This window comes from Triticum aestivum, chromosome 5D (assembly GCF_018294505.1).
Source record: "Triticum aestivum cultivar Chinese Spring chromosome 5D, IWGSC CS RefSeq v2.1, whole genome shotgun sequence".
Taxonomy (NCBI): Eukaryota; Viridiplantae; Streptophyta; class Magnoliopsida; order Poales; family Poaceae; genus Triticum; species Triticum aestivum.
In genome coordinates this window covers 435098899-435111902 of record NC_057808.1, presented here as the reverse complement: position 1 = coordinate 435111902, position 13004 = coordinate 435098899, and the positions used below count along the sequence as shown (strand labels likewise).

The 13004-nt window shown below is 49.4% G+C and overlaps 1 pseudogene; it reads left to right on the top strand.

The window, feature by feature from the left end:
• Positions 1-13004, top strand: part of LOC123125328 (ATP synthase subunit alpha, chloroplastic-like) — a 23558-nt pseudogene that overhangs the window by 7585 nt on the left and 2969 nt on the right.

Below are 13004 nucleotides of genomic sequence, written 5' to 3'. Positions count from 1 at the left end.
GTCGATTCAGTCGACTGAAGTGTAGCTAAATCGGAGCAGCATCACAAGCAAGAGCAAGAGCGAGAGCAGCAGCGTGAGCAAGAGAAATAGCAAGAGCAGACCAGGCAGGGGACCGAGAGCAAGAGCAGAACAGCAGCGCGAGCGAGAGCTAAAGCAGTAGCAGCTCCAACTGATGTGGACGTCGCCGCCGAGGGAGCGACGCCGTGGAGGAAGTGGCCGGCGACGCCGCCGTGGATGGAGCCGCGCCGTGTCGGCTCGGGACCAAGAGCCGGCAGCACTGTGAGATCGAATCAAGAAGAAAATGCGGCGATTAGTGTACAACGTCTTTGGTGGCGCCGATTAGGCCGCAGCTTCATTCGAGGAAACGGTGATGATGATGCTCTTCCGGTGGTGCAGGTGAAGACGGCGGTGTGGGAATGGAGGTGGCGCGAAAGACGAGGGGAACGTCGGGGAAGCTCCTTGGAGGTGGAGGACGGGGTGGCTGAGCCGGCGGGACGATGAGGTCGACGACGGATCCTCATTCGGTACGGTGGATGAGGGATGTCGAGGTGTTGCTGTGGACGACATCGTCGGGGAAGAGGCTCCGGCTGGGTGGCGGACGGAGCAGGGTGTGGGGTTTCATCGCGGGTTTTCGCGGCCTCGGTGTACGAATGGGTGGGCGGATGGGATGGCAGTGGGGAACCATGGCTTAGAGACGCGCTTGTCCGAAATGTGGGGTAAGTTACAAAAGTACCCCCACCGATTTGAGGCGGTTCTTTCGGTTCAGGGGTACCACGGGCATTTCGCGTGTTGGGATTTCACAGGAGGTGGGAGTTTTCGCGCCCGTTGTAATTTTGGAATAGCAAGGCGCGGGTTGAGATGGAGGGAGTTGTCGGAGCACAACGAGACAAAGATATATCTTAAATATTTCGGGCTAACAAGGCACGGGTTGAAGAGGCGGGAGTTTCGCAGCATGATAGATAGAGACGCTAGCTTGAATTTTCGGCATAACAAGGCGCGGCTTGAAATTTCGGAAGAACAAGCTTAACGTGTACCAAAAAAAAGACAATTTGCACCTCAACACGCACAACACACACACACAAACACCATTTAGACTAGAGTAAGGTACACGTTCATTGCACGCATGAGATTTGGCAACCAAATTATGAATAAATACCACATTATAGCATGCAAGCTTTGAGTCATATATGCATGATGTAGATGTTCGTTTAATTCTTATAGTTCATTTCATTCAAAATCATCTAGTTTTTATAAGAAAGCTAATCTATTTTAAGATTCATGGAATTATGCGTCGTAAGACATAAAGTAAAAACAAATAATGGAAAATCATGTAGAAAAACATTTGGGCAATTCTAGATTATGCTTAAGTTCAACCATGGAGTCTTCTAGATTATACATGTGGCGAAATCTGGTGGAATCTAGATGATATCCAATGGCTAGTAGTGCTCAAATTTGCCATCTTTGGACCATCGGATTCGCCTCATCCAACGACCATCTTTCAAAGTTAAAGTTACCCGCACACAATATAAAAAAATATAAAATATAATATATATATAGGGGTATAGATATAGATATGTGATGCGCAAGCCGCCCATCATCTCCAATTAGAATAGTGTGTCCATGCACGGATGCGACGTGGCCAAATGATGTCTTCCATCGGTATCTCAAATTCAAATCAGTCTGACCTTGTTCAATGTGTATACATTACCACATGCTCGTTTCCAAACCACACCACGCAGATCTCCGTTATATTCATGCATGCATGGGTTTCAAACATCAGGATCTCTTATTCAAATATTTGAATTCAACTTTACATTGATTATGACCTCACCTATTATTTTACACCCACACAGTAGTCTTCTCTTTATAATTGTACCACTAACTTTCTCTCGTGCATGCATGCACACACACTACCGGTCGGCATTATCCATCGCACGCATACAATCTTTTTCTTCAGGTCGGTCTCCCATGAAGGCACACACCCACACACATCCCCCTCTCCATCATATCGGGCATTCTTTATCTCTCACGCGTGCATGCGCAACGATCAATGTTCCTCTATGTATGTGTGTATATAGCTAGGTCTTTCATAGTTTTCCACACAAACCGATCAATCGATATATCCAATGAGGTCTCACCCTCTTTCCCACGTCCACATTGATCAATCTATACCTCTCTATATAGGATTAACATATATAGCTAATACACCCACATTAATTATATATCCAATGTCCCCCTCTCATCATCCATGCCTTCCGCTTCATCTCTCAGACGTGTGCACAATGGCGAAGACAGGGGGCAGTAAGGGCCCTGCCCCCTCCCCCCCTAACATCACTATATATCGAGGCTAATATGAATGCTATCATTAGACAATTGCTGCTAAAAATGGTTTAAGTTCATGAACTGACCCTCCTCGTAAAGGATTAGCAATGCTTGGCCCCCTAACTCATTTATTTTTCATGGCTCCGCCACTGCGCGCAACAACGCACGTGTTCGCCCCCTCTCTCTATCTATCGATCTCGCACTTGTGCATTCCTTCATAGTCTCCCTCCACTCGGCCCCTCGCACCATCTTCTAGCCCCCCACCGGATTTTGCCACATGTACAATCTAGCAGACTCCATGGTTGAACTTAAGCATAACGCACAAACCTCAAAACAATAGTGGTTCTCTTTTGTTCTAGAATCTTCCGTATCATAACTGCCCAAACTTTTTTTCTAGTTGAATTGCCATTATTTGTTTTTTACTTTATGCTTTACAATGCACAATTCCATGAATCATAAAATAGATTAAGGGCTTCTTTGATTCAAAGGATTCTCAAAGGAATTTTGGAGGATTCTAATCATTAGGAATTTTTCCTATCTTGGTTGTTTGATTCGTAGGATTGTAAACCATAGGAATTTTTCCATATGATTCATTTGCACTAGATTTCATAGGAAACATCCCATCCACTCAAACCTCTTTGAAAAAATTCTGCGTTTTTTCTATGCACAATCAAACACTCGTACAATCCTGTAGGATTCAAGACGACATTCCACTATAATCCCATGGTTTTCCTATTCCCGCGTTCTTAGCTTTTTTATAAAAACTAATTGATTTTGAATGAGATGAACTATAAGAATTAAACGAAGGGCTACATCAGGCATATATGACTCAGAGCTTACATGCTATAGTGTGGTATTTATTCATAATTTGGTTGCAAAATCTGATGCGTGCAATGCACGTGTACCTTACTAGTACTTCGAGTATGTGCAAAACACGTAAATTAGAACACCAATGGCACGCTACACAGTGTCTCTCTTACAGTTCATGAAGCCACGTGTTACATGTGGAGGCGTTGTCGCGACCTCCTTGCGTGGATTGATCACAGTGACGTGCTGCTGGTTCCAGAAGAATGTACTCGTCCTCTCTGAGCCATACTGGCGGTACATGCACGAAGCGAAGATGTGCACGCACGCCACACGCACGCACTCATTCCCTCGCACGCACACGCGGGTACACGGGCGGACGCAATTTTGTACCAAGATCCACCCCATGTGATAATTTGACGCGTGTAAAGTCGTTCACTTCATTGATGGTCAATTAATACAGCGCATGCAAATTGAGTGGACGTGAGGGCAGAAGAAAGATATTATTACTCCACTGTGCGCATGCGAGTAGTTAAATCGTGGGTTGCTAGTAGTACTTCCATTGGTCTCCTTTGTATTTTGTGCCAATTTTTGACAGTAACATAATATTTACGCATTTGAGCAGTGTAGTACTTGAAATTTATGTTCCGCTAAACTCATCGGGAGCCGTTTCGGGCCTCGAAACCAAAACCATCAATTAATCTTTACCTTGTTCCCATCACATTCGAAAGCCTGCTCACACCTACTAGTACGTACCAAACCTGAACGTGTTCCCACTATGCAGGTATTAGTACTAGTGCTAGTACTTAGGTCATAAAAAGGGGAACTACCTAACCGAAAATTACTCTACCTTTCCTCCTCATAAGTGCTTCTTCTTCGTCTGTCGTCGCCATGGCCGATGAGCAGAGCTCTAGGTCGAGAACTACTTGTAACAAGGGAATGGCAACCAAGGCTGCGGAAAAAAAAGAGGGCTCGCCGCCACGCAGAGACCTCGAAAGATCTCTCACGGGCAGGCGATGGCTCCCAGGAGCGCCCTAGCCGCGGAGGCGAACATGCCGAGCCGGCGGAGCTGGAGTCGTTATCCCTCGACGGCATGCCCGATCAGCTCAATAAGCAGAAGGAGTTCATCCAAGGCTTGATGGAGTTGCTGAAGGAGAGCCTCGACGACATGCCCGCTGAGCTCAATCAGCAGGGGGAGTTGACCGCCGGCTTGGTGATGCTGCTGAAGAAGAGCATTGCCTCGGAGAAGAAGGCGACCGGCGAAGTCCTGCGACTTCAGGAGGACAAGGCGAAGCTCTGCCACGAGATCGACCTGTTGAAGGAGAAGAACGCCGGCTGCAAGAAGTTGCATGAGAATAGTAGTTCCTCGATGAAGATGCTGCGGGCCCTCGTCATGGAACAGAAGGAGGAGTTGGCGAAGCTCCGCATCGAGCACCCGGCTGCTGTCAAGGTACGTAATGCGGCCGTGGAACAGATGATGAAGGCTCACGTCGAGAAATCCCGCATCATGGACAGAATGAAGAAGATGGCGGAGGAGACGCGCAAGGAGATGGAGGTCGTGGAGGCGATGAAGAAGCAGTTACGACTCCGCGGAGAATTAGATCATTTGGGGTGATAATCTTCCTTCTTCTTTTGGTCCTGTGTTTCATCTTTTGCTTCGGGTGTTTCGCCGCACGGGTGACGTTCTCTGTGAGGCATGAATAGAACAATGTTTTTTTAGGGAATGAATAAAACAATGTTAACAATGAGATGACTACCAAATTAGATCATTTTTTATCGCCATATGGCACTGGGCTGCCGTGTTTCGTGCTCCTCCGTCACAGTACTACTCCAGTGGAAAACTTGAGTATACCGCACGGTTCTTTGCTCCTCCTCGATCAGGTCGTCGGCGCATTTATACGAGCAGTCAAATCACAAGGCCCCGCCTTCCAGCAGTAATGAGCCGTCAAATCACAAAGGCCCTCGCCTCTCGTGAAACCGACCAAGCTAGACTGCCCCGCCCTCTAGCCTTTTAAAAAATGTATACTTTTGTACAACAGTAGTATCAATGGATTGCGCCATGGAGCAAAACTTGAAATTAAAAAAAGGTGGTACACATAGAGAGCGCTCGTCGCCAAATTATGCATATACTACTATTAAAAAGGCTAGTCACAGTAATGGTTTCCAGCACAACCCACCCCTCAAATAAAACTAAGAGGGTGCTTGGATACATTTTAGTCCCATGACTAAAAGTAGTGGGACTAAAACATGCTAGCCTCACCCATGCTTGGATCCAAATACTAAAAAGGCTAAAATCAAGTTAATAAGCATTTATTATCCTCCAAACCCTCCAATCCAGAACTCGCCTGTGTTAAAGGAGAGGAGTTAAATGAGTAGAGAGAGGACTAATCCACAGTTTAGTAGGGGTACCCCTGACTAAAAAATTTAGTCTCAAGACTAGTTTTAGCCCCTCTTTAGTCAGGGGTGCTTGGAACTTTAGCCTCTTAAAGAGACTATTTTTAGTCAGACTAAAATAACGGCGGTTGCTCTCGAGGAAGTCCTTCAAATCCTGGCACTCAACGTCGGCATGGCATATGTGGTAGACCAAGCATAAGTCATGCACGCAAACCTGGATCACGGCGGGCTTCTTCCTCTCTTCGTCCTTTAGATCCTTCTCTCCTCCCAGGACTGTGGTGTACTCAACATCTAGCCAAGCGACCCACTCATCATCTGAGTCTTCGAACATGCGTCTGAAGCGAGAAAGGCATCCTTTCACCGTCGCAGAAGAACGGGTGTAGATGACGTCGAACTCATCGCCGGTGATGGTTCTAACCTTGTACTCACCACCGATCGTGGAGATTTGGGACGCCATGGATTTGGGAGGAGGGTTAGGATTAGTGGAACTGCCGTAATGTGAATGGACGGGACGACTAGGAGCGAACCGCCGTAGTATTGAAGGTCGTGCGGGGATGAGTAGGAGCGAACTACCAGCGTGCGAACAGTAGGGTAGTGGCTTTCCATTCTCCCATGATACGGGCTTCCGAGAGCCCTTGGATCTGAGATCGAACGGTTGCATGGCGTGATTCTAGACCTATGGGTGAATATCCTATCCTGGAGGGTTATTCTGCAAATTTTCAGCAACTTAGCATGCGACCGTTTGATCTCAGATCCAAGGGCTACCAGCAGCCCGTATCATGGTCGTGCCTACCACGACCGTCGCGTCGCTCGCGCGGTCGCGCCCTTGGAGATTTAACACGGTGCGTTAGGCTATCTGATGTTGGCATGTCATACATAGTCATCACTTAGTCACTCATACTACAACAAGGTTGGCTATAAGGTTGGCTATAAGTGTAAAAAAATTTACTCCTCTCTATGTCTTTCTTCGTACTCCCTTCGTCCCATAATATAAGAACGTTTTTGACACTAGTGTAGTGCCAAAAATGTTCTTATATTATGGGACACAGGGAGTACTAGTATTTATTGCATTTGCCAAGGAGTGACCTCTTCCAATGAAATGGTGTTGCTAAGTTTGCTTCATTTAATTAGCTATAGACTCAAAATTGTGTTTTCACCTAGGTACACGCGCTTAGCACCGTTTCTTCCTTGCGTCACCAAACTAGTCTCTCTCTTCTTGATTAACTTGCCACATCAGACTTTATGCCTATGTGGCAAGCTTAAGCACCTGTAGGAGCAAGTAAAAGTAAGTACAATAGTGCGCTTTACATGGCATTTTTGCATATGTGGAGGAAAGAGAGGCAAGGAAAAAGTGGAGAAGTGGGCTCTCATGCAAGAGCCAGCCTCTACTACATGGTGAAGCATTGGGAGAGGCACCTGTATGGAGGTGGTCAGGAATCGGGAGACTCACGCCGGTCGTAGCGTCGCAGTTAAAATGATAATGGCAAGTCAAATCACGGGGCCCCACATGTCCAGCAGTAACTCGCTGTCAAATCACACGGCCCTACGTTTGCAGCAGCCTAATCCCTCGTCTTCTCGCGTCTCTGTCGAACCGACTAGGCGGAACTGCCCCGCCTACCGCGCAGGAAAAGCCCCACCCTCGACTTTTAAATAGTATACAGTATACTAATTTTGTATCCATGGATTGCGCCCGCGCCATGGAGCAAAGCGTCTAGAAAACGGCGGTACACATGTACGGAGTATACAGCACGCCCGTCGCGTTCGCGTCGCACCCCAGACGGTCGGTCGGTCTGGCACGCTGCTCTCCGAATGGAACGCGTGTCATATTGCGTTTGCACACACATGTGGGACGGCAATTGAGAACCGACCATAGGCACACTCCACGGCCCCGCAAGTCGGGTGACTTAATAGAAGAGGGAGACGAGCGATAGTACTAGAGAAGTGTTGTACTACGTTGGTGCCTGGACGATCCCTGCAAGACACAGAAGATCAGTTCATCCATGCATGTGACCAGACTCCAACAGACACGCCTGGATTGGCTATCGTCTACATATCGTGCAGGCTGTGTTGTACATGGCTGTAGTTGTGGTGAGAAATCTAAAAAAAGGTTTCCTGTCATCTCGCAAAATTAGGTGTCATGTGCTTCGGATCACTTCGAGGGTTAAACAGCGACAACTGAGTTGGGCTACTCATTGGGGGCACATGCACAAACAGTGACTACTCGGCTGCCATCTAGGTCAAGCCGGCTATGTTAATTAGGACATCTATCGACGGACCCCTTTTCTACGAGTTTATCTTTAATTTGAGCTTTGTTCCTCGTCTAGTTTGTCCCTCGGGATTCATGTTGTCTCCTTTGGGCAGTGAGGTTATGATTTCTTGTCATGTGGCATTTTTTCATGTTATATGTTATAATCCGGCGCTTCAGATGAAAATGACGACAACTGCGCCTCCGGGCCACGTGCATGAAGACTTGTCGACAGTCATTGACGAGGTCAAGCCGGCTCCGGTAGACAAAAGAAAACTAGTACTACTCCACTATATAGGCAGGAGCCTCCGCGCTTGCTTGCTAGTGTTGCTCTCTTCGCACATAAAATATATGTTATACGTTGCAAAAATAATATAATTTGAAAGTACATTCATATACGAACCAAACGATACAATTTTTGGTGACATGCATTCACATTTTGCTTGTCAAATACAGTACGTGGTCAAACTTTGACCCAAAATATGCAAAACAACAAAAAAATACTTCCAAGACCAGCGCCGGTCTTCCGCTCTTCTCCTCTTAAACCACCGCCGCTCCTCTCCTGTTCCAATCTAAATGCAGCGCCGCTCCTCTCCTCTTCCATTTCAAAACCACCGCCCCTCCTCTCCTGTTCTAGTCCAAAACCAGCGTCGCTCCTCTCCCGTTCTAATCCAAAACCAGTGCTGCTCCTCTCCTCTTCCATTCAAAAACCATCGCCGGCGAGTGAAGGTGTTGTGGAGAAGTAGATCGATGGAGGAGTACAACCGATACGTGAGGATCGCAGACGGCGACCCTGTGAAGCTAGCTAGGATGTTGGAGATACAGTCTTGGTTTGACAACAAGGACCAACTAGCGGCGACGGCGACATCCATGGCCAAATATCTGCAACAGAGCGAAAAGGCGGCGATACTCCCGGAGGGAGTCGCGCCAGAGTACATAGAGCTGCTCCTCTAGGCCATGGAGCAAACAGATTCACCGAATCCGATCGTGAGGGAGCGGTGGTGGGAGTATCGATCCCAAATGGAGCATCCACCAGAGATTGAAGGATCGAGCATCTACAGGGTGCCGTTTGTGAGGGTGTCCTGCCAGAGCGAGCCAGTGGAGTCTTCGTCGACCGAACCCAACTGCAAGAGGAGAAAAGCAGTTGGCCCGACGACGCTTCCCCGCCATCGTCTCCCTCGCCGTTCACATCGTCTCACGGGGCGGCTGTTTGCCGCCGAGGAATAGGAGGGGGCTGCCCCCCCCAGCCCAATAGTCGGGCAGGTTGTGAATTGTCAGGAGGAGCTTAGGGTTGTCAGTATTTGCAGGTTGTGAATTGTGTTTTGTGTTGTGTATTTTGAGAGTACTTTCAGATATGAATGTCTTTTGAATTTCAGATTTGCAGTATTGAGCATATGAAGTATTTTATGAATTCTAGAGATCTATTTTTAGCACTTCAAAAAATGTAGTTTCATAGGAGTATAAAAGTGCAGACAATGTGATTCTCAGAGAAGAAACTACAAGTTTCAGTTTCAGATAAGAAACTGCAAGTTCAGTTTCAGATAAGAAACTGCAACTTTCAGAGGCAGAGCATTTATATTAACACGGCCTTTTCAAACAGGGTTAACATCATGTTGGAAGTTTTATTCATGGTCGAAAATGGAACTACCAGCCAGTTAACATCATACTGATCAACATTCATGCATAGCACATCTTCATATGATGCACAGTCAAAATGCCCACACAATGTCGAGTGTGCGAAACACAGAGAAAACGAGGGACGAAGTTTTGGCAAGTCTTGGACGTGGTTTTGGGCTGCCTCGTCTAGGCCTGCTCCCTCCTCCCCGCGGCCGGCTCTGCTGCCGCGTAGGCCTCACCGCCCCACCGTACTCCCATCGCTGGCCTAGCCATCCCTCTACTCACCCACACCTGCTGTTATTCTCCGGCGACGACAGACGAACTAGTAAACCCTCGTACAGTCATACTCCCCTCCGCATGGGAAACAACTACCGAGTCTTCCCTGCCTCCGTGTCGTTCCCTTCCTAGGCCTCGTCGTCGTCCACCGCCCTAGTGCTCTCGGCGCGGCCTGGTCAACGTGGTCAACGACCGACATGCATCTGAAGTGGACTGTACATGGAGAGGCCAACAGCTGGGTCCACGGCCGCACGCAAGGAAATGCCTCCTTATTACGCGCAAAATAATGATTCCGCCACCTGACATCAGGGACACATCGAAAGGGCCTCTGTATTTCGTGAAAAAAACGTTAGCGCCGCTGACAGCTCGGACCCACCTGCTATATCTTCGCACGCAAGGAAGTGCCTCCTTATTACGCACAAAAAAATGAATACTCCCCCTGCTAGCTGGGACCCACCATGGTGGGAGGCTGACTTGTGGGCCTACTAAGTTGACTGGGACGGGGACCTTTGTCAACTTTAGTCAATATGAACGATTCTAGCTCCATTGACCGTACGATGTCCATCCAACGGCCGTAGTGCTTCTTCAACCTCTCGTCTTCTTGCTCCAGCCGCCCAAAGCAGCACCAGTCGTGCCGCATGCTCCTGCCTCCCGTGGCCGGCTGTGCTGTCGCGGAGGCCTCACCGCCCCCTACTATTCCCACAGCTGGCCAGGCCATACGGCGACGGCAGCCTCACACCGCAGCCGAACCAGTGAACCCTCGTACTCCTCTCCGCGCGGGCTTCCTCTGCCGCGTCTTCCCCGGCTCCGCGTCGTCCCCTTCCTAGGCCTCGCCGCCGTCCACCGCCGTGGTGCTCTCCGCGCGGCGTGGTCAACGTGGTCAAGGAACGACTTCCATCGGAAGAGTACTGTACGTGGAGAGGCTGACAGCTGGGTCCACGGCCACAGCCCAGTTTTTTTGTGATTTGCCAAGTAAGTCGCTTTGTCAGGCCTGTTGGGCTGCAAATCTTTCAAGACGAGGAGAGCTTTCATTCGGCTGGCCGAGAAAATGGCCCATCAGTAATGAGAAATGGGCTGTACATTTTTAAAACACATCAAACCGGCAATTAGTTTCAAATATCTTTTTTTCATTTCGAGATTTTAAATTACATTAATTTTTATGCATGGAGAATTTGTTGGATTTTATATTGATATACATTTATTTTTAAAATCAGTTTGAATGTGAGTCGAAATTTCGGGATTAAAAACAGTTCGGACCGCACCGAAATATGCAAAATTTCGTATAATTTTTTAACCGTGACCACAATATGGGCTGTAATGCTAACAAAAAGAATATGGGCTCCAAAAAAACCTTAATAATTAGCAAATGGGTTGTAAATTATTAGAAATAATGGCAGATGGATGTATGCTGTTTTCCACAGATTTGAGGCTTTCCTAAAAAAAGGTTGACGCACAAGCAGTGACTATTGGATGGCCATCCAACGGTCGTCATGCTTCTTTAATCTCTGCTCTTCCTGCTCCAGCCCCTCAAACAAGCGCCGGCGGGACTGCCTACTCCCTCCTCCCCACGGCCGGCTCTGCTGCCGCGCAGGCCTCACCGCCCCATCGTACTCCCATCGCTGGCCTAGCCATCCCTCTACTCACCCACACCTGATGTTATTCTCCGGCGACGGCAGACGAACCAGAAACCCTCGTACAGTCGTACTCCCCTCCGCATGGGAAACAACTGCCGAGTCTTCCCTGCCTCCGTGTCGTTCCCTTCCTAGGCCTCGCCGTCGTCCATCGCCCTGGTGCTCTCGGCGCGGCCTGGTCAACGTGGTCAACGACCGACATGCATCTGAAGTGGACTGTACGTGGAGAGGCCGACAGCTGAGTCCATGGCCGCACGCAAGGAAATGCCTCCTTATTACGCGCAAAATAATGATTCCTCCACCTGACATCAGGGACCCACCGAAAGGGCCTCTGTACTTCGCGGAAAAAACGTTACCGCCGCTGACAGCTCGGACCCACTAGCTATATCTTCGCACGCAAGGAAGTGCCTCCTTATTACGCACAAAAAAATGAATACTCCCCCTGCTAGCTGGGACCCACCAAGGTGGGAGGCTGACTTGTGGGCCAACTAAGTTGACTGGGACGGGGGCCTTTGTCAACTTTAGTCAATATGAACGATTCTAGCTCCAGTGACCGTACGATGTCCATCCAACGGCCGTAGTGCTTCTTCAACCTCTGGTCTTCTTGCTCCAGCCGCCCAAAGTAGCGCCGGTCGTGCCGCATGCTCCTGCCTCCCATGGCCGGCTGTGCTGCCGCGGAGGCCTCACCGCCCACTACTATTCCCACCGCTGGTCAGGCCCTACGGCGACGGCAGCCTCACACCGCAGCCGAACCAGTGAACCCTCGTACTCCTCTCCGCGCGGGCTTCCACTGCCGCGTCTTCCCTGGCTCCCCGTCGTCCCCTTCCTAGGCCTCGCCGTCGTCCACCGCGCTGGTGCTCTCGGCGCGGCATGGTCAACGTGGTCAAGGAACGACTTCCATCGGACGTGGACTGTACGTGGAGAGGCTGACAGTTGGGTCCACGGCTGCAGCAAGGAAGTGCCTCCTTATTACATGGAAAATAATGATTCCTCCACCTGACAGCTGGGAACCACCGGACGGGCCACTGTATTTCGTGAAAAAAACGTTTCCCCCTGACTGCTGGGACCCACCAGCTACATCTTCGCACGCAAGGAAGTGCGTCCGGGAAAAAAAATGATTCGCCCCCCCTGACTGCTGGGACCCACCAGCTACATCTTCGCAAGCAAGGAAGTGCCTTTTTTCTCGAAACACGTGCCTGACAGTCGGGACCCACCTGGTCGAAGCGTACATAGCATTGTCATTCTGGTCGCGAACGTGTACGTACATATATACTGGTGGATGTAGAGGCGCGCACGTGTCGTAGTAGAGGCGCGTACGTGTCATAGTAGAGGCGCACACGTAGCATGTACACGTACGTACAGCGGCCAGGGTGCAAGAAAGAAAATACGGCCACGTATGTGTACATACGGGTGGGGTCTCGAACGCCTACTCGCGCATATGTACGGCCAGGGCTCATGTACATGGCTGGGTCGGAATGGAGAAACAGCATCGTCGTCGTGTTCATGGGGAGGCAACGGAATGCGTCGTTTTCATGGGGAGGCAACGGAATGCGTCGTGTTCATGGGGAGGGGTGTGGCGTACCGCAAAATGGAGGAAACGGACCTCCTACGGTCGAAATGGGGGTCCTGTTGATCGGGAGGAGTGTGGCGTACCGCAAAACGGAGGAAACGGACCTCCTACGGTTGAAACGGGGGTCCTGTTGATCGGGAGGGGT